The following is a 21,945-nucleotide window of genomic DNA, read 5'->3' as shown; positions in this document are numbered from 1 at the left end:
AAATGGAGACAGTGACAAAAACAGTTGCCGTCGCAGTAAGGGGGGATCGGCCTCGCTATGGCTGTGGCTGAACAGGACATTTTAAAAAGAACTGTCCAAGAAAAGAGCATGTTAACAATACGTGTGCTGCAAATATACTCTGTGCAAGATGTAAAAAAACACGGCACTATGCCAAGGACTGTCGCTCGAAAATTAATGCGCAAGGGTAGCCCCTGATACTCTGCCATAATCAGGGAAACGGAAGGCGGGGCGCGAAGGGAGGGCTGCGCTGCGACACAAATAACTCCTCGGAATCCATTTCAGGCCTATGTGGCGGACTCGCAGCAAAAACCTCAGGAAGTGCCAGAGTGGATGTTGCCACAGCCACGTCAGTGACTATTTCTGATGAGAAAGTTTGTAGGGAGTGGTGTTCGGAAGATCTCGCGATGTACGGAAGGAATATCTGTAGTCCTCCCTTGTTACAAGGTAAGGTGATGGATAGGCTTGTAATGTTAAGGGCACACCCACGAAGGAGGTACTTAGTGAAAGTATATAGGTAAGATACACAGTTTAATAAACGGACATTTTGTATCCACCACATTGGTGTCTGTGCTGATGTCCCCGTGAAGGTCTTAACCTCCTGCAGCATTAGTCTCTGCGATCTGAGCGCCACTAACACGTGGAGAGGCAGGTTTAAAGAGGCAGGCTAATTGTGGCAATTGGTGACCCCGACGTGATGCTGGGAAGAGATAAACTGTGGCAGTCGGCGGTGCACAGCAGGAGGTGAAGGAGCTCTACGCAGGACGGGAGACTCCATGGCGCGCCATAGATGTCACAGTTAAGGTACTGAAAAGATGGGCTAAACAAAATAAGACTTCTATGAAGTCGAGGACATTGAAAGCGATGCTGCAAAGATTGATAAAGCTCGGCGTTTTAGCAGAGCCGATAGACTGTATGAAGCCAGAGCTCTGGCCGCAAATAGAGGTGGAGTTAGCAGAACAAGCGGAATTAGGAAAGCCAGAGCATTTAATGGCTTGGGGGCAGGCAAATGTGATGATGAAAGCTACCCCAGAGGAGCACTCAGCGAGCTCCGACGATGGGGAGGGGGAAACCGAGGTGCGTAGGGGAGAACTAGCAGAAAAATGGAAGGTGGACATGCAGCGTTGGGGGGCGGAGATGTGGGAGGCATTGGCCTGTCAGCCTTGCACAGCCTGTGAGAAAGTGCTGGGCTTTGATGAAAAACAGGCCTTGGAAGAAAGATAAGAGGCTGCTGAGCTATGCCAAGGTGGCAGGGAAAAACAACGGACAGCTGCAACACTGAACTGTGGAAAAGTACTGAACCGCGAGAAGATGCTACCGCGAGAACAGCGCGTGATCAAGAGGGTGATTGGCCTGCAAGCGCAGAGTTGGCGGTGGCGTCCCCGGGCCTTCCCGAGCCCCGCCCCCCTCCAATGCCAGAAGCGGCAGTTTTTACAGAAGGTGCTGACGCTGGAATGCAACGTCCCTTGTCTGCCAAGACCACATAATCAATAAGCAATGGCTTTATATATTCTTAACAGTGTTTTGATGTTTGCAGCATTTATCATTTTATGTTGTGTGAGTAATAAGTGTAAGAGACCTCCTTGTGTGATTGTTTTGCATGCATGAGACGCAGCCCAGCTGCAGCTGCGGAGTGCGGAGTTCTCCGACAGAGCACCTTAGTGCCCGCCTGCTGGGTCACTGGTGCCGCCTGTTTGCTTGGACTGAGTGTTCTAAGTGTCATAGGTGAAATATCTCCTCTAGCAGGAGGCAGTAATTCTGTATTAATTGTTGTCTTGAATTTAGGTGCATACTCTGTGGGGAGAGTGCACCTTTGTACCATCTGTCTAAGAAGGGTATTGTCATAAAAATTATCTACAACCTTACAGGGGTTGTTCGTTTTACCAGAGGTCAGACTTACTCAGCTTCTTTATTTTACTACAGCTGGGGTGACTCAGGATTTGGACCAGCATGTACCCCTCAAACATTTTGAGCTCAGACAGGGAGACAAAGTCGACCTCTGATAAAATGTAACCTCACTAAAGCTGAAGAATCTGTTGAACTGACAGGCATTTTAGATACTGGTGCGGATGTGACTGTAATATCTGTGAGCTTCAGTAACTCGAGTGCTTTTCAGGGTTGGTGGTCATGCTGTAACATTTCAAAGCAAAGATCTCATTCATGTAAGGAGCCCAGAAAACTGGGTAACAAATATCCATCCATTTATATTGGAAACCCCTGCTACATCATGGGGTTGTGACTATATGGCTCAATGGGGAACTCAAATTGGATCAAATTTGTCTTAATTGCCACTGCAGCACAGCCCACCCTGAAACTAACCTGGAAAACAGAATCACTTGTGTGGGTGGGTCAGTGGCCCTCACCAATGGAACAGTTGGGCCACCTTAATGATTTAATTCAGGAACAATTAAGTGCAGGACATCTCGTACCTACCACCAGTTCTTAGAACTACCTGGTGTTAATTATTTGAAACAAAAGTGGTAAATGGTGACTTTTACATGATCTCCGACACATTAATGATGCCATGGAGGATACGGGTACATTACAGCCAGGAATGCCCTCCCCAACAATGAGTCCCTGAAACTGGCATCTTGTAATAATTGATCTAAAGGATTAGTAATTACCATTCCCTTGCATCCAGATGATGCACCTAAATTTGCCTTTTCTGTTCCCAGTATTAATGTTAGTGAACCTGCAAGACGGTATCACTGGGTTGTTTTACCATAAGGCATAAAGAATACTCCCACAATGTAGGTCTCCTAGACTGTTATATATCATTATATGGATGACATCCTCATAGCAGCAGAAACACAGGAGATCATGGAAAAGGCTCTTGCTTTAACCAAAGACTCAGTATCTCAAGTGGGGTTGCAAACAGCACCTGAAAAGGTACAGCGACCATCACCATGGCAGTACCTGGAGTGGAGAATTTGTGAACAGACCACTGTCCCGCAACAGGTTAAACTTAAAACTGATGTTAAGACTTTAAATGATTTACAGAAACTGTTACGAGCTATAAATTGGATACAGCCGTTGTTGGGCCTAACTAATGATGATCTGCATAGCTTGTTTGATATTTTGCGAGGAGATCCTTCACTGACATCACCCAGAGTACTTACAGAGAAAGCAAAACAAGATCTCCACCAGGTAGCTAATGCCATCTCAGAAAGACAAGCATCGTGATGTGTGCCAGGCCATCCGTATCAACTGATATTATTTAATCCTTCAGGGCAGCCCTATGCTCTGCTGTTTCAATGGGATGAAACACTCAGTAACCCTCCTCTTATAATTGAATGGATTTTTTTTTTTTTCCACACCAAATGCACAAGATGGTCACTACTCATCCAGAAACGTTTGCCAAACTGATCATGAAAGGTGCCACCAATATTGCGTCACTTCTCGTCGCAGATACCAGATCAACAAGAAGTCCAGGGCAGGGTTCAAGTCCTGGAAAGTGGTAATTGGGAAGGACCATATCCTTTAATAACCTGGGGAAGAGGTTATGCTTGTATTTTCACAGGTCACAGTCCCGGTGGTTACCAGCAAGCTGTGTGTGACCACACCTGAGGTGTGAGAGGCAGCCTTTGGTGGACACTCAGGAGCCGGCTGTGGGTGCTGTGGATGCCCCTGTGCCAACAGTTCGCGATCTCTTCAGCTGATCATTTAAGCAGAATGTATGGGTAATGCTTGCAACTGCAATAGGACAAAATATCTCTGTCCTTAGTCACGCTATGGTTGCCAACCTTTTTAAGAAAAAATGCTAACAGTAATTGTAACTCCTTTATGAAATATATAAACTTATTAGTTACCAGTAAAAGATGTAGCTCAGATAAAATGTAGTTATTAATAAGGATGAAATGCTATAAGGATGTGTGTATTTAAGTTCCTTGTTTAGCAGTATCAAGAAGCAGGACCCCAAGTGTTTAAGCTTATTAGAAACTCCCTTGGTTTTCCCCCTTGAGTGGTGGCCAGGCTCTGGGTGGAACCCAACAGGAGGATGAAATCAGATGTTTCCGCTCAAAGAAAATTGCCAGTTATTTTGGCCTGTTGATTTAGAGGCTGGACCTGCTTGCAGCGATGTTGGATGCCTCACCTACGGATGGACACATCGCGTAGGATTTCCGGTTTGCGAGGAAGGGCACTCTGAATTCTCACTGCATCCAGGGTTCCCCAGCAATTGCAGATCTGAATGTTAGTACCCCATTAAGTAAGTGTGCTATTCTGTATTTTCCTTATTGTTTATTTTTGTAGTATTTAGTCATATCCCTTAATTATGGGTAGTGAAATTAGCCTACTCTTTTAACTTGTAACTGTAACTGCTGTATTGTTTCTAGCCTTCTGTGAAACTATTTTGAGTATGCTGCATTTTTTGAAGTTTGCCTAACCCTTAATTCATAAAGTCTTGAAATAAGTGTTGCAGGTGCTGCTGCAAAACAAAGAAAAGAGGATGTGGACTCAGACTAACAAATCTGTACAATGGTTAGAGGCCAAAGCAGTCCAGATGGCACTCCAGCAAGAGGCAGAGAATCCTGTTAATATTGTTACAGACTCTTTATATGTTTATAAACTTGTACACAAAATGGCAACAGTAGGATTTGTGCAGACAGAAGTATCGACCTTACTTTATGAAGCTCTACAACAGCACATAGGGCAGACCTTTATTACACATGTGAATAGTCACCAATCCCTACCAGGTCTGATTGTAGAAGGCAATCATAAGGCTGACCAAGTGGCATGGGGTGTGTGGTCATTGGACGCCGCAAAGAGTTTACATTCCTTTCTACACCTTGGAGCAAAAGCCTTAGCGCAAACATGTCATATTTCTCTGTCGCAAGCAAAAAACATAGTGGCACTTTGTCCCTACTGTCAAAAAGGCCCACTGTGGGAGGCAGGTGTCAATCCACGGGGTCTCTCTTCCAATCAGATATGGCAAAATGATGTAACAGCATGTGAATTGTTAAAACCAAGTAAGTATCTCATAGTAACCATTGACACCTTTAGCTCTACAATATTAGCCACAATGGCTCGTAAGCAAACAGCCAGACACGTTATTGTTCATTGGGAGGGCGTTATCGCCTTGTTAGGGAAGCCACAAGAGATCAAAACAGATAATGGCCCTTGTTTTGTTGCTGGACCCACAAAAGAATGGTGTGCATTGTGGGACATCAAATTAGTACAGGGCCTTCCTTACAACAGTCAAGGACAAGCGATAGTGGAACGTGCACATCGCACCCTGAAAGCAAAGCTCCAACAGCTTGGGGAGGGGGAAGGTCATAGAGGGACAATACCCATAGACCGCCAACAGGCTCTTTTGTCACGCGCTTTGTATACCTTAAATCATTTTGTTCGAGGCGATGAGTCTACACCTCCCCTGTGGAAACACTTTATACCAGCCCAGGCGACGAAAAACTATCCTTTGGTCCAGACCAGGGAACCGGGCGTGATAGCTTGGGAGTCAGGGTGGTCACTGAGGGTGTTTGGGCGTGGGTACGCAGCAGTGGAAAAGGACGGTCTAATCAAATGGATACCCGCACGGTGTGTAAAACCTGATCTAACGTAAGATGGAGTTTTGTGTTACAGCGTTGGTGGTGGATCACCCTCCTTGGTTGTGCGTTGCAAACTCACGCAGGATATTGGAGAGAGTGGGCACGAGCACATCACCGCGAAGACGTCTGTTTTCCTCTGGATACAGGGGCAGAATCTTGCTATGTTTTCATCACAGCCACGTTTGTAAAACCAGAATGGTTTGGGTGGCTTGACAACGTGTGGGCTTAGATTACTAGTTAGCTTAGTTGAGATTGGCTCATTTGGGGAATTATTAGAATATGTAGTGTGCTTCTTGCTACTTGTATCGCCTTCACATGTATTAGTGCCGTAGTTCGTAGATTGTTTAAGAAGGTTAATGTTTCGTTCTTAGATCGACATATGGGTCTTGCTCATCACCGCTTGGAACACGCAATAATGACAATCAATCAGGAATAATGATGTTATAAAGCATGGGGAGGGGGAAGTGTAGGGAGTGGCGTTCGGAAGATCTCGCGATGTACGGAAGGAATAGCTGTAGCCCTCCCTTGTTACGAGGTAAGGTGATGGATAGGCTTGCAATGTTAAGGGCACACCCATGAAGGAGGTACTTGGTGAACATATATAGGTAAGATACACAGTTTAATAAACGGACATTTTGTATCCACCACATTGGTGTCTGTGCTGATGTCCCCGTGAAGGTCTTAACCTCCTGCAGCATTAGTCTCTGCGATCTGAGCGCCACTAACACGTGGAGAGGCAGGTTTAAAGAGGCAGGCTAATTGCGGCAAAAGTTCACAAAGTGCGTATGGCCCTTTAGGGAATGGATTAAGTGCCTTGTTGTTAGGACGTTCTAGTACTACTTTACAAGGATTGTTTGTTCTCCCAGGAGTAATTGATGCAGATTATGAGGGTCAAATTTGTGCTATGATGTGGACACCATCTCCACCAGTAACTGTTCCTGCTAACTGTCGTATTGCTCAACTTGTACCATTTGTTTCACAGGCCCCAGGCGTGGAACAACGGACCAGGGGAACTGGGGGTTTTGGCTCCACAGGTACTCCGCAGATCTATTGGACGCAGAACATCAGATCTTCATGTCCTATTATGACATGTATGCTTTCGTTATCCAAAGGTACTCCAAAAGATGTGAGGACCAAGGGGATGATAGATACAGGAGCTGACATCACTATTATATCATCCCGAGATTGGCCCAAAAATTGGCCAACGATAAATATTGGGGCAGCATTAGCAGGAATAGGAGGAGCCACGACCACTTGTCAGAGTATTATGCCAGTTCAAATTGTTAACCCAGAAGGACAAGTGGCCACAGTACGGCCCTATGTAGTGGCAGTCCCTCTAAATCTATGGGGATGAGATATACTGGAAATGTGGGACACGACTATCAGTTCACAGCCAGGGGGTTTTTCATAGGGGCCACTGTCACAGAGGGCACAAAGAGACCAACCATTCCTTTGAAATGGTTGACAACTACCCCTATTTGAGTTGATCAGTGGCCCCTGTCCCAAGAAAAGCTATGTGCCCTGCAGTCCTTAGTACAAGAGAAGTTAGACCGAGGCCATATTGAACCTTCTAATAGTCCTTGGAATACACCTGGTTTTGTAATCAAAAAGAAATCTGTCAAATGGAGGCTGCTGCATGACCTCAGGCAGGTCAATGCAGCGATGGAAAGTATGGGCGCCTTACAGCCTGGGATGCCCTCACCAACAATGATACCAAGAGAATGGGACATATGTGTAATTGACCTGAAATATTGGTTTTTTGTGATCCCGTTGTATCCTGATGATTCCCCAAAATTTGCCTTTACAGTTCCAACAGTAAACATTCAAGAACCCTGTAAAAGATATCATTGGACGGTCTTGCCCCAGGGCGTGAAAAACAGTCTGACCATTTGCCAGTGGTATGTTGCCTTAGCTCTTTCAACAGTTGGGAAACAGTTCCCTAATGTATGTTGTTATCATTACATGGATGACATCTTAACAGCTGCACCAACAAAAATGCATTTGCAGGAAGTGATGCCAGTTTTACGGCAGGCGCTGGAAATATATGGTTTGCACATTGCCCCTGAAAAGGTTCAAACACTGCCGCCCTGGAGATATCGAGGGGTGAAAATATTAGATCACACTATCCAGCCACAACTGATTCAAATTAATGATGAAGTAAAAACTTTGAATGATGTGCAGAAATTATTGAGTTCAATCAATTGGTTACGGCCCTTGCTGGGCATTACAAATGCCCTTTTGGCTCCACTGTTTCACCTTTTAAAGGGAGACTCAGACCTACTTTCAGCTCGACAACTGTCCCCAGAGGCAAAAGCTGTTTTGAGTATTGTTGCCGACGTTGTTGCAAATAAGCAAGTTTATAGGATTAATGACCAGCTTGAAGTTAATCTTTATGTCATGCTAAACAACAATCACCCAATAGGCATTCTAGGACAGTGGGATGACCAACTCACTGACCTGCTGTTAATATTGGAGTGGGTATTTTTGGCTTATCAACCAAAGAAAACAGTAAGCACTCACATAGAATTAGTAGCAAAATTAATTTATAAAGGCCGTCAACGTGTGCAATTAACAGGCCAAGATCCAAAAAACATTCTGGTTCCTATAAAAAATGACTATCTTGATTGGTGTTTAGCAAACAGTACAGATCTGCAAATGTCACTGTTGGATTTTTCAGGGAAAATATTATTTCACTTATCATCACATAAACTTCTGAAAATGCATTTGGAATTGCAAATTGTGCAACGTCCTTTGGTTTCCCCGGTGCCACTTTCCGGCCTTACTGTCTTACTGATGGGTCCAGAAAGACTGGAAAAGCACTTGTTACATGGAAGCAGGATGGTGAATCGCAAGACCTTATCAGATGAGAAGGGTCTTCTCAGTTAGTGGAACTCCGAGCTGTTGCAATGGCTTGTCAAAGATTTCCTCATGTTCCACTAAATATAGTTACAGATTCCGCCTATGAAGCTGATGTTGTTAAGAGATTAGATAGATCTCTTTTAAAAGAAGTGAACAATAAGAATCTGGTTTTTCTTTTAAAGACTTTGTGGCATGAGTTGCAATCTCAGTCACAACCCTTTTATATGCTACATGTCCGAAGCCATACTGGACTGCCAGGGTTTACTAATGAAGGGAATGCACAAGCTGATGCTCTTGCAGCCCCAGCTTCGGCTGCTCCTCTTCCGGACAAATTTCAACAAGCTGTGACTTCTCATGCCTTTTTCCACCAAGGTGCCAGAACATTACAATGACAGGCTGGAGCGATGGGCCAAGGCCAACTGTATGAAGTTCAATAAGGCCAAATGCCGGGTGCTGCACTTGGGCCATAACAACCCGCAGCAGCGCTACAGGCTTGGGGAGGAGTGGCTGGAGAGCTGCCAGTCAGAGAGGGACCTGGGGGTGTTGATTGACAGCCGGCTGAACATGAGCCAGCAGTGTGCCCAGGTGGCCAAGAAGGCCAATGGCATCCTGGCCTGTATCAGAAATAGCGTGGCCAGCAGGGACAGAGAAGTGATCTTACCCCTGTACTCGGCACTGGTGAGGCTGCACCTCGATTACTGTGTTCAGTTTTGGTCCCCTCACTACAAAAAGGCCATTGAATGACTCGAGCGTGTCCATAGAAGGGCAACGAAGCTGGTGAAGGGTCTGGAGCACAGGTCGTATGAGGAGCGGCTGAGGGAACTGGGGTTGTTTAGTCTGGAGAAGAGGAGGCTGAGGGGAGACCTCATCGCCCTCTACAGCTACCTGAAAGGAGGTTGCAGAGAGCTGGGGATGAGTCTCTTTAACCAAGTAACAAGTGATAGGACAAGAGGGAATGGCCTCAAGTTGCGCCAGGGAAGGTTTAGACTAGATGTCAGGAAGTATTTCTTTACAGAACGGGTTATTAGGCAGTGGAATGGATTGCCCAGGGAGGTGGTGGAGTCCCCATCCCTGGAGGTGTTTAAGAGTAGGGTCGATATAGCGCTGAGAGATATGGTGTAGATGGGAACTGGCAGTGCTAGGTTAATGGTTGGACTAGATGATCTTCAAGGTCCTTTCCAGCCTAGTTGATTCTGTGATTCTGTGATTCTGTGACAGTTTGAATTGACTTCTTCTGTTGCCAAAGACATTACAACTTCGTGTCCAGACTGCCAACAACACGTATCTGTGCCTCAGCTAGGAGTTAACCCTAGGGGTCTACAGAGCCTTCAGTTGTGGCAAACAGATGTTACTCATATACCTGAATTTGGACACTTGAAATATGTGCATGTTTCTGTGACACCTTTTCCACAGCAGTATGGGCCATCGCCCATTCAGGAGAGAAAAGTCGAGATGTTTCCTCGCACTGGAGATCTGCCTTTGCAGCTTTAGGCATCCCTCATAGCATTAAAACAGAGAATGGTCCAGGATATGTGGCAGCCCGCACCCGCGATGTTTTTACACCAATGAGGTGTGTCACATGTAACTGGCATTCCTCATTCCCCCACAGGACAAGCCATTGTTGAACGTACCCATGCTAGTCTCAAGCGATTGCTTGAAAAACAAAGAGGGGGAATGCAAGGAGAGATGCCACACAGCCGTCTTGCTAAAGCAATGTATACTTTGAATCATCTTACCATCCCACAATATTCCAATAACCCTGTGATATTAACACATTTTTTGTCATTACAGAGCTCGAACGAAGTATCTGTTCCTCATGCCAAAGTCCTAATGCAGGATCTTATTTCCTGTAAGTGGGAAGGCCCATGGGACCTTGTTACTTGGGGACGTGGGTATGCTTGTGTCTCTACAGATCCTGGTCCACAATGAATACCAGCATGAAATGTGTGACCATTTTTATTGGCCTCCTCAGAAGTATCACCTCAGAAGTATCACTGTTAGGTACAGGCACAGCCAGGCAGGTGGCATAAGGGGCGGTACAGAGTGGGACCTGCCTGCAGGCTCCTCTGTGACAAAGAGCTGCTGAGGTTGTCCTGTGGTCAAGGGATCCGTGCAGCACAGCACAGGCGTGAAGACTGCGCTGTACATGCAGCAGCACAGAGCAGCACAGCACTAACTGCTCAGGTTTCCCTGGGAGAAGGCTGGTCTCCACCCTGGTGCCCCCGCTGAGGTGCTGCGGCCCAAATGTGCACTGCCAGGAAGAGCTGTAGATCCATTGCTTGTCACAGAACTGTGACATTTTGGATTAAACAAGTAGAATAGAATAGCATAGTGTAAAATAGAACATAACAGAATAGAATAGAAAAGACTATTTCAATTGGAAGGGATGTACAATGATCATCTAGTCATTGATAACGTAGACATTCCTTCCAGCCCTGTCACCAGCTTTCTTGCCCTCCTCTGGATGGAACCTTCACATCCTTCTTAAATTGCAGGCCCAGCACTGCACACAATACTCAAGGTGAGGCCACACCAACACTGAATGCAGCGGGATGATCACTGCTCTTGACTGGCCTCTTGGCTGCCAGGGCACACTGCTGACTCCTTTTGAGCCCGCAGCTGACCAGCACCCCCAGATCCCTCTCTGCAGGGCTGCTCTCCAGCCACTCCTCTCCCAGTTTTTACTTCTGCCTGACATTACTTCATCCCAGGTGCAGAATCCAGCATTTGGACTTGTTAAATTTCATCCCATTTATGGTTGCCCAATGCTCCATTCTATCCAGATCCCTCTGCAAAGCCTCATGTCCCTCAGGAAAGTCACATCCCAGTTTGAAATCATCAGCAAACTTGCTCATGGTGCGTTCATATCCTGCATCCAGATCATTGATAAAAATATTCAACAGAGCTGGCCCTAGAATTGAGCCCTGAAGAACACTGTTGGTGACCCGTTCCCAGACAGATGCAGCCCCACTGAATGCAATCCCTTCAGTCCTGCAGTTTTGCCATCTCTCCACCCAGCACACCATGCTCTCCCCACAGTTGCACAAGCTGTCCAGAAGGGTACTGTGAAGGGTGGTATCAAAAGCCTTATTAAAGTCCAGAAAAACTACATCCACTGCTGTCCCTTCATCCAGTAGGTGGATGACTGTATCCTCGAAGGATATTACAGTAGTTAAACAGGGCTTTCCCTTTGTCAGCCCATGCTGACTGTGTCTGTTGATTGCATTCTCCTTTAAATACTGTTCAATAGCACCCAGGATGATCTCCATAATTTTTCCAGGTATTGAGGTGAGACTAACAGGTCTGTAGTGTCCTGGGTCTTCTCTCATGCCCTTCTTGTAAATTGGAACAACACTGGCTGGCTTCCAGTCAGTGGGGACCTCCCCAGACTCCCAAGAGCTTTGGCAGATGATGGAGAGGGCTCCTGCTGTTACATCTGCCAGCTCCTTCAGTACTCTGGGTTGAATCCCATCAGGCCCTCTGGACTCATGAACATCCACCTGATACAACTGATCCCTTACGATTTCAATATCCACCAATGGAAGGTCACTGTTCCCACAGTCATGGTCCTCCAACTCAGAGGACCAGCACCCCAAGGTCTGTCAGTATTATTAAAGCATGAGGCAAAGAAGGCACTGAAGTCTTGGGAGGTTATCTCTGCTGCCCTATAGATAGCTTGTGTCCTGCTTTCTTTCCCCTCCAGCAGATATCCGGGGCTTCAAGTTGCCCACAAGGAGCTGTCCCAGGAATGTCTGAAGAGGCCTCACCTACTTCTTCCTGAGTCTGCCCCATTGCCTGTAGCAGACACCCACTACAGTGTCACCCTTGTTGCTCTGTCCATTAATCCACTGGTTCTCAGCTGACTCATCACCTCTCCTCAGGCACAGCACCATGCATTCTCACTGCTTTCTCACAGTAACAGCAACTCCTTCTCCTCGCCTTCTCAGCCTTTCCTTCTAAAGAGCATGTACCCACCCATCATCACACTCCAGTTGTGAGAGCTGTGAACCACAGCTCCATTAATCTAAATGTCCTTGGGGCTCTGTAAATGCCATGACTTCAAATTCCTCTCATTTGTTCTCCACACTGCATGAATTACTGTGCAAGATCTCAAAAGAGGTGTCCAGCCATGCTGATTTCCCAGAAAGGGCAAGAGATCATTTCCATGGTGCTGTCCTGTAGCATCTCCTTATTTATGTGCATATGTTTGAGGTGTTTCCTTCTCAGCTCAGTGTTGCTAATTACCATCTCCCTTCTGCTCTCATCATGCAAGACCCTTTCCTTGTCAGTACCATCCAACACTTCCTCACTTGGTCACTGTCTTCCTTCCCCAGCCATTACCAGTTTAATGCTCTTACCAGGTTGGCCAGCCTGTTGTCAGAGACACTTTTGCCCCCCTTAATCAGATGGTTCCCTTCTCTTCCTAGCAGCTTTTGATCCTTAGAAAGGGTCTCATAGTCATAAAAACCCTGTTGCTGACACCAGCTGCACAAAAAATTCCAAAACGGTCTACCTCCACTTCTTCTCCAACCTTGACCCTCACCAGAAGGATTGAGGAGAACACCACCTGTGTCCCCATGCCTTTGATCATCACATCCAGGGTCATGTCATCATGCCTGACACTTTCCAGGTGTTCTGGGCAGTATCAGTGGTGCTCGTGTGAAAGAGCAGCTGGGGTAACATTCCAAGGGCTTGACAAGCTTCAGCAGCCTCTCTGCAATGCACCCTTGGATGAAGGAGAGCTGACAGGGCTCTTTGGAACCTGGTAGAGGGTTCTGGCAGCTTGCCACAAGTCCAGGTCTCCTCTGACTATCCTTACGAAGCAGCAACAGGCACTTCCTTGGAAGGTTCTCAGGATCTCCGAGATTCAGACTCACCAAGGATCTCAGACAAAGTCCCCAGAAGGCATTGTCAGGACTACAAAAGGATGAACAGCGGACATGGCACTTGCAGACATTCACAGCGTGAGGGTAAAGATAGTTTAATGTCCCTGAGGTCCCTTGCAAACCCAATAAAATGGAGTAGGATTGAAGAGCCCTGGATATCTTAGGCATGCAGTTACATGCTTGGACTTGTCACTACGGGAGGGGGCAGGAACTGGGTTTGTTACATTAGGAGAAGAGGCAGCTTTGGTGAGACCTATTGACAGTCTTTTCACCCTTCCCAGGGGTTCATCAACAAGATGGAGCCAGACTCTTCCCTGCTGTGTGTGATGCTCTCATCCTGGACATCCATGGAAAGAAATGAGGAAAAAGTTTGTACCCGTGAAGACAGTCAAGCCCTGGAACAAGTTTCCCAGAGAGGTTGTGTCATGTCAACCCTTGGAAGTTTTCAAACCCAGGAATATATCCCTGAGGTACCTGGTGTGACCTGACAGCTGCCCTTGCTGTGAGCAGCAGATCAGCCTAGAAACCTCCTGAGGTCCCTTCCAGCATGAGTAATTGTGCATTTCCTTCTATCACACATTTAGCGATGGTAGGGAAAGCACTTGGGTTCCCTATGAGCATGAAATAAGTCAAATATAATTATGTTCCCATCATCTGTGTTTTTCTTGTCCTTCATCAGTCACTGCTGTTCAGATGCAAAGCTGCTTGACACGTACCCCCAAATTGCCTTGATCTTGTCCTTTGCTTCACCTTCTGTTTTCGTTATCTTTTCCCCCATCAGAGACCTTCATTTTGTGATCATCCTTATACCCTGCCACCCAAACAGCCAAACTCTACTTTCTCTTTTCTTACTGCCCTAGCTTTCCTTGCTCTGTAACTTTCTGAGATGGCTGGTGTGGTTAATAATACATTGGACAGCAATTCCATTAAAGTAGTACATCCTTCTGGTGTTTGAGGTGCTCTGTAACTCCTCACACTGCTATCTTGTAAGAGACAACATCATCAGGGTGATCTGTCTGTGCAGAAACACCTGAGCAAACAGGGCTTCAGTCCAGGGAGTCCTTGAGACACTTTGGGATTCAGCCAACAGGAACCTCTTACAGTTTACAAAGAGAAGGAGCTAGTGCTGCTTCAGGGGGGAAGAGTAACCCCATGCATCAGGGCCAGCTGGGACCTGACAGGCTGAGCAAAGACCTTGAGGAAAAGGACCTGGGCACTACCAGGGACACCATACAAGCCAGTGGTGCATGCTCACCATGAACAAGGCCAGCTGCATATGGGACTTGATGAGGAAAAATGTGGCCGCCCAGACAAGTGGAGTAATTATCTCCCTCGAGTCAACCCTGGTGTGGCCACTGGTGGACTAGTGTCTCCGTCTGTGGGGCTTCCTGCTCTGGACAAGTGAGGAGGAAGTGGAGAGGGTCCAGAAGAAGTTTGCCAAGATGGGGTTTGGGGGCTCAAGCGCATGGCCTGTGAGGAAGGCTGAGAGACCTGAGCTTCTTCAGCCTGGTGAAGTGGTGGCTCAGAGCAGCACAGCGAGAAACTGCAACTGCTTGAAGGGCGGTTTCTGAGATGGTGGCACTTGTCTTCATAGTGGAAAAAATCAGGAGAAAAGAAGAGTGACAGAAAGTGCACTGTGGGAGGTTGAGACTAGACTAGCAGTGCTGTGGTGCAATCGGCCACACTGAGGGAGTCTGGATCAGCCCATGGCTCTGAGTTTCAAGGAAGATCCTGGGAGGACAGAGATTTATCAGTGAGGGTAGTGAGATGTCAGAGTGAGAAGAGTTTTGGGTGTCCACAGTCTTCAAGGGAAGAGGTGCAGGCATGGGTCACCGTAGGAGAGACTGTGGTAGAGACAGTTGGGAGCTGTGGCAAGGCTGAAAGCCCACAACAGAGCTGACCTTTTCATCACCTTGTCTGTTGCTGTTGTCTCTGCAAACAAGGCCTGCCAGTCGATACTTTCACCTTGTTCACCGAGACCTCATTACATCCTTGCCCCACAAAGGAGAGGACCACAAGGACAACTCGTGCTGCAGTCCTGCCCTTGACATTGCCCATCCCCACATCACACTGCCCCAGGAAAAGCCCTGAGGAATGTGTGAGGGACAGGATCTCCCTTCCCATGGTTTGGGGGTCAGGCTTTGGCCCTTTGGCTTAAAGTAACACTTCCAGGTTTAATCAGCATCAGAGCCACCTTGACATAACCTTTGTTTACCTGTCATCTCTTTCTGGAGTTTTCTGCTCTAACAGCCCTTGGGGGTGTGTGTGTGTGTGTGTGGTGGTGGTGTCAGTAATGGTCCTCAGTGGGACCCACTAAAACTCTAAGTAACTTTGTAGTTTTCATCTGAGTTTGACTTCTTGACAGGCATCTTCATCTTCCTATCACTGTCAGAGGTTCAGGGACTCAGCATCAAACCCACCTGAGGGGTCATTAAAATGCCTGGGGCTTACATTCTACTGTGAAGCTGGGATGGGCTCCTGCGGCGGAGGGAGCTCAGGGCAAGTGGGCAGCGCTGCAGAGAGACAGCTCTGCCCAGGAGCAGCTCCTCTGCAAAGCACAGCAGGGCTGAGGGCACTGTCTGCAGGCACCGAGGGCAGAGGAGCTGGCCACAGAGAGGGGAAAGGCAGACGAGAGTGGGAGGATGCTGAGAGCTCAGAGGAGGAGAAATCTTCCCAGCCCTTGATACAGTAAGTCTGTGGGTGCAGGGCAATGCAGCTGCAGTTCATGGAGGGATCTGGTCAAGTCTGTACAGCCGCCAGGAATCTCCCTCCTGTCCAGAGGAGGAGGACATGCTCCAGAGCAGGGCTTCCCTGCTGCACTGCCAGAGGGACAGGCCATGGCGGATGCCTTCTCCTGGGGACGGCTGCAGGGATGTGCAGCCATTGGTACAGCCAGGGGCTCCCAGGGCTGTCCTTCAGAGCAGGGTCCCTGCAGCCCAGGGGCTGTGTGCTGGGGCAGGGACTCTGCTGCCTGCCAGGGTCAGCACTCAGCCTGCCCGGGGAGCTCCCCATGGCTCTGTGGGGAGAAGCTGTGGTGGGAAGGAGAGACCCCTGGCAGGGCAGGGTCCTTCTGCTGTGGAGAGGGTGTGGAGTGGGTCAGGGCTGCTCACAGCTCTAGATCTCCACTGGACATTGACAGAGGCAGCTTTTATAAAAGCACATCAAAGCGTGCACTCCCTGAAGGGGACAGAGCCTGTGTTTTCTGTCTCCTGCTCATGTTTGTCTGGGTGGAGAACTGGACATGAAAATTCTTCTCTTGGTTCTGAAAATTTAAACCCTTTTCACTTAGAGGTGAATACATTTGGGTGTATGAAAAAGGAAGACCACATGGCTTGCAGACAGCCTGTGTCACCTTTACAGCCTCAGCAGGGTTGGTCTGATGTTCCCATCAGAGCTTGAACACAGAGAGATACCCCTGTGCAGGGCCCTGCTGCCAGGAGGGGTCTGCAGGGCAGAGCTGAGCACACAGCAGGTGGGATGGGTGCTGTGAGCACTGACAGTGAGGAGATTTGGAGAAAAACAGCTCCCACAGACAGCTACAGGGAGAAGAGGGTCCAGTCACCCCTCTGCCTCATTCTCTGCTCAGCTGCATGGGGAAACAGAGAACAATTTGGAGAAATGGACTGTGAATCTGGACACTTCCAAACTCACAAAGTCCTGTTTCTTCTTCGTGTACGTTGTTAGTGAGATCATACTGTGGTGGAGAGAGGTATAAAAAGCAAAGTTCAATTGCATGGTGACCAGCACACGGGCACAGGGAGCCCTTTTGTCCCTCAGGGCTCCTCCACATTCAGGCTGCAAGCAATGAGAGAGATGTTGTTTTTTCTCCATACACAGAAAGTGCCCTCACTCAGCAGCAGAAATATGAGCTCATAAAAAGTAGTTGAATGAAGTCCCCCCAAAGAAAGAGAAGTAATTTTGAGGGGATTTATTGGGAAATACTATCAGATTGACCCAAAGAATTATGCCTTAACTTATCAATGTCTTCTCCTCTTTCAAGAGTCCCCCAACAAATGTCCAACAGCAGCTCCATCACTGAATTCCTCCTCCTGGCATTTACAGACACACGGGAGCTGCAGCTCTTGCATTTCTGGCTCTTCCTGGGCATCTACCTGGCTGCCCTCCTGGGCAACGGCCTCATCATCACCACCATCACCTGTGACCACCACCTGCACACCCCCATGTACTTCTTCCTCCTCAACCTCTCCCTCCTCGACCTGGGCTCCATCTCCACCACTGTTCCCAAAGCCATGGCCAATTCCCTCTGATGCAACAGGGCCATTTCCCTCTTGGGATGTGCTTCCTCTTTCTTTTCTTGTTTGGAGCAGAGTATTTTCTTCTCACCGTCATGTCCTATGACCGCTACGTTGCCATCTGCAAACCCCTGCACTATGGGACCCTCCTGGGCAGCAGAGCTTGTGTCCACATGGCAGCAACTGCCTGGGGCACTGTGTGCCTCCGTGCTGTGCTGCACACGGCCAACACATTTTCACTACCACTCTGCCAAGGCAATGCTGTGGACCAGTTCTTCTGTGAAATCCCCCAGATCCTCAAGCTCTCCTGCTCACACTCTTACATCAGGGAATTTGGGCTTATCATGGTTAGTTCCTGCTTTGAACTTGGGTGTTTTCTTTTCATTGTGGTGTCCTATGTGCAGATCTTCACGGTCATGCTGAGGATCCCATCTGAGCAGGGACGGCACAAAGCCTTTTCCACGTGCCTCCCTCACCTGGCCGTGGTCTCCCTCTTTATCAGCACTGGCATGTTTGCCTACATGAAGCCCCCTTCCATCTCCTTCCCTTCTCTGAACCTGGTGGTTGCAGTTGTGTACTCGTTGGTGCCTCCAGCATTGAACCCCCTCATCTACAGCATGAGGAACAGGGAGATCAAGGATGCCTTGAGGAAACCGTTTGGACATTTTTCAGCAGCCATAGACTGTCAACCTTTCTCTGCAAATGACTCCCTGTGTATTTCATGACAGCCCAAGCATGTCTTTCCTTCTATAAATAATTATTTTTTACTTTTTCCATTTGTGATGATGTGCTTTACAAAGAAATTCCATTAGTCTTTCCCTCCTCTATAAGAATCCACCCACCTTGTGTGACACAAGGACATTGTCTAAATGAGGACTCAGGCACTCTGTGTCTTTCTGCAAAATAATGAACCAACAACTTCTTTGTCTTACATCCATCCTTACCAGGGCAGGAATGAATGGGGAATGAAAACACCTTTCTGGCTGCACCAGCTCAAGGCTCTTGTGCTGATCTGGGGAGAGGGGATTGCATGGCTGAAGACCCCTCAGGATCTGTTGAAGAGAAGAGCAGGGGACGCAGGGTGCCCCTGATGTCCTTCTCCTTGTGCCTCCCATCTCTGGGGCTGACCCCTCTCTGCCCCCAAGGAGCTGCTGTGCCCTTCAGAGGGGCTGAGGCTGTGGGGTGAGTGACCAGAGCACCCTGCAGTGCGCACTACTTTGGGACCAGCCCAGACTGGGCTTTGCTGGGGAGAGAGGTGGAGAGAGGACAGGGGAGGTGGGAGAGCTTGGAGGGAGCTGGGCTGGGATGGAAAGTACCAGAGGATGAAAACCATCAGCATATAACTCTCACTGTGTGACCATGCAGGGTGAAGACTCACACCAGGGCATTTGTGGTGCAGAGCCAGGGCTTCTGGAAGAGATTGAAGATATGCAGGTGCAGGAGAGAAGAGGGTGGTCTGTGCCCTTGGTGGCATGGACAGACCAGGAAGGTGGCCCAGGGCCTTCATCACCCCCCAGCCTCTCTCACTGGCCATTTCCAGCACTGGCTGCTCACTCCAGGTTTATGGGTGAGTCTTTCTGCAAGACCATCTCCATCCTCCTGCTGGTGTCAGTGCCTTGATGGAGGGAATGGCCAGCCCTGCCCAACCTCTCTCCTGGCCCAGACCCCAGCAGACCCGGGAGCAAGACTGTCTGCAAAGACCATCATGGAACACAGCTGGGTCTGGGCAGGGGTCGGATTCTGGGGGAACTTCCAAAGCAGCATGACCGTGGGGAGATGCGGCAATGAAAACTGTCTTGGGGGTTGACCTGGGGAAACTTTCAGCTATCACAAATCAAATGGAGGAGGTGATTGGGAAAATCCAACACGGATTTATCAAGGGCAAATTGTGCCAATCTAACCTGATCGCCTTCTTCAACAACATAAACCTTCTGTCAGCATGAGGAGAGCAGTGGATGCTGTTTACCTGGACTTCAGCAAAGGCTGTTTCCTACAGATTTCTCTTGGACAAATGGACAAGGTAAAGATTGGAGGGGTGCTCTGTGAGGTGGGTAGGAAATTGGCTAACAGGCTGCACTCAGAGGGTGGTGATCAATGCTTATTACCCAGGCTGGAAGCCTGTAACAATTTGGATCCCCCATGAAATGATACTGGGCCCCACACTGTTCAACATCTTCCTAAATTTTCTGTATGACAGGGTTGAAATCACCCTCACAATATCTGCTGACAACACTACAGAGGGTGGTGAGGTGGACCTATCAGAAGGCACAGCTATCTTACAGAGAGACCTTGACAATTTGGAAGAATGGTCACCACGAACAGGATGAATTTTAATAAAGGGATTTAGCCTGAAGTTTAACAATGTCCAGCCCCTGGGTGGGAATAACCAAAAAGCCCAGTACAGGCCAGGATCTGTGTGGCTGGAAGCAGCCTTGTTGAAAGGGACCTGTTCCTGGGGGACAGCAAGCTGAAGATGAGCCAGCAGTGCAATGCTGCAGCACCAACAGCAAACAGGCTCCTGGGCTGCATCCACAGGGGTGTTACTAGCAGGCACAGGGACTGGATCGTCCCACTCTACTCAGCGCTTGTCAGGCTACACCTGCAGTACTGTGTCCAGTTCTGGTCCCCACAATTAATGAAAGATGTAGAGAGACTGGAGCTAGTCCAAGGGAGTGAGAACAGTCACTCAGAGGAAGAAACTCCCCAAGGGAGTCCCCATCACTGAAGGTTTTCAAGAAACAATTGCCCAGGGTGCTAGACAATCTCATGTAGGCTCCCTTTCCCACAAAAGCTTGGACTAGATGACCTGTCAAGGTCTCTTCCGATCTGAGCTGTTCTATGGTTCTATGATTCCATGAATATCTCTTAGGTCAGTTGGGGTCAGATGTCTTGGCTGTGTCCCATCACCCCCAACTTCTTGCCCACTCCCAGCTGCTTGCTGGGAGAAAGAAGAGTGAGAACCAGAGAAGACCTTGATGCTTTGCAAGCTTTATTCCACAACAAACAAAACACAGCTCTGTGATCAACACTGTTTTAGGCTCAAATGCAAAACCAGCCACCATAAGGGCTGCAACAATGAAAGTTAACCCCATTCCAGCCAGACCCAGCACCCTTGAACTGGGGGCCCCAAAACTGATACAATAGTGTACAGGTAGTCGAATGTGTGCTGTGCGGGGAGTAAATCGCTTCTTCCACTCTTCTGGCAGGATTCCTGTTTAAATGCTCCAGGACGTCGCTGACTGCCTTTGCTACCAGGTCACGCTGGATTGTGTGGACCATTTCTGGATTGTGTTTTCTTGGTGTCCCCCCGCACGACCAAGGCCTTGTCTGCAGAGCTGCTCCCCAGACAGGCAGTCCCCTTCTCCTGGCACTGCAGGGTGTCAGTCTCTCCCAGGTGCAAGATGTGGCCTTTGTCCATCTTCTGTCTCATGAAGTTCCTGACAGGACAGTCCTCTTGCCTGGCAGGTTTCATCTGAATGGCATCCCTAGGGCACAGGAATGGTCCTCTCTATTTAGTGTCATTGACAAACATGGCCTGAGATATCTCCACTGGGTCATAGACACCATTGTTAAATTGCCCAGATCCCAGGAGAGTCCCCTGTGCTGCCCCAGAATGCGCCAGTTTATCCCACCTGTGGTGACCCCTTCACCACTGCTCTCTGAGCCTCATCCTCCAACTGGTGTTTTACCCATCTCTTTGATGACCCAGCCAGATTGTAACGGCCTAACTTGGGTATGAGAATATTGAGGGAGACCACGTCCAATGTCTTGCTGAAGTGGAGGTACATGACACCCACTGTTCTCCCCTCACGTACAAATGCAGTTACTTCACCATGAAGGCAATCAGGTTGGTGAGCCATGATCTACCCTTGGGAAGTCCATGCTGATGGCATTTGGACACAGTCTTCTCTTTTAAATGCCCAGAAATGTCACCCAAGAGGACTCATTTGAAGGGCCACTCCTCACCCAATAGAGCTTGTGTGGTTCCCTGGGTGGCACTTCTGACCTCTTTCAAAGGTGGGTGCAACATTGGCTTGTCCTCACTCACAAGAGACCTCTCCCAATCCCGTGACCTTTCAAAAGGGATTTTCCAAAGAAATATTGGTCTTCCCCTGTAACTTCATTGCCTCTTTTCTGCTGTTATATGGTGTATCTAATTTCTTTAATCTTTTATGTATTTTCACCTGTCCCGATAGAATGACCATTTCTGAAGTCATCTTTTCAGATGCAGACTCTCTAGAAAAAGGGCCTTTCCATTAGCCGTTAGTTTTCTCATGCCCTTACTTTTTGTTCATTCAGATTCCTCTCAGCTTGCGAGCTGCTGCTTTGAACTTCAGGCAGTTAAAAGCTTGCCTGTCTTTCAGTAGACTAATTGTCTCCTTA

General features: G+C 48.1%; 1 long non-coding RNA gene and 1 pseudogene across 1 annotated transcript in view; one reads left to right on the top strand and one right to left on the bottom strand.

Moving 5' to 3' along the window:
* Positions 1-21,945, bottom strand: part of LOC141937094 (uncharacterized) — a 786,032-nt gene that overhangs the window by 17,106 nt on the left and 746,981 nt on the right. The gene's annotated exons all lie outside the window — the stretch shown is intronic.
* Positions 13,364-20,538, top strand: LOC141937082 (olfactory receptor 14A16-like; annotated as a pseudogene).

This window comes from Strix uralensis, chromosome 37 (genome assembly GCF_047716275.1).
Source record: "Strix uralensis isolate ZFMK-TIS-50842 chromosome 37, bStrUra1, whole genome shotgun sequence".
Taxonomy (NCBI): Eukaryota; Metazoa; Chordata; class Aves; order Strigiformes; family Strigidae; genus Strix; species Strix uralensis.
The sequence above is the reverse complement of the archived record's forward strand: the minus strand, read 5'-3'. Positions and strand labels throughout refer to the sequence as shown.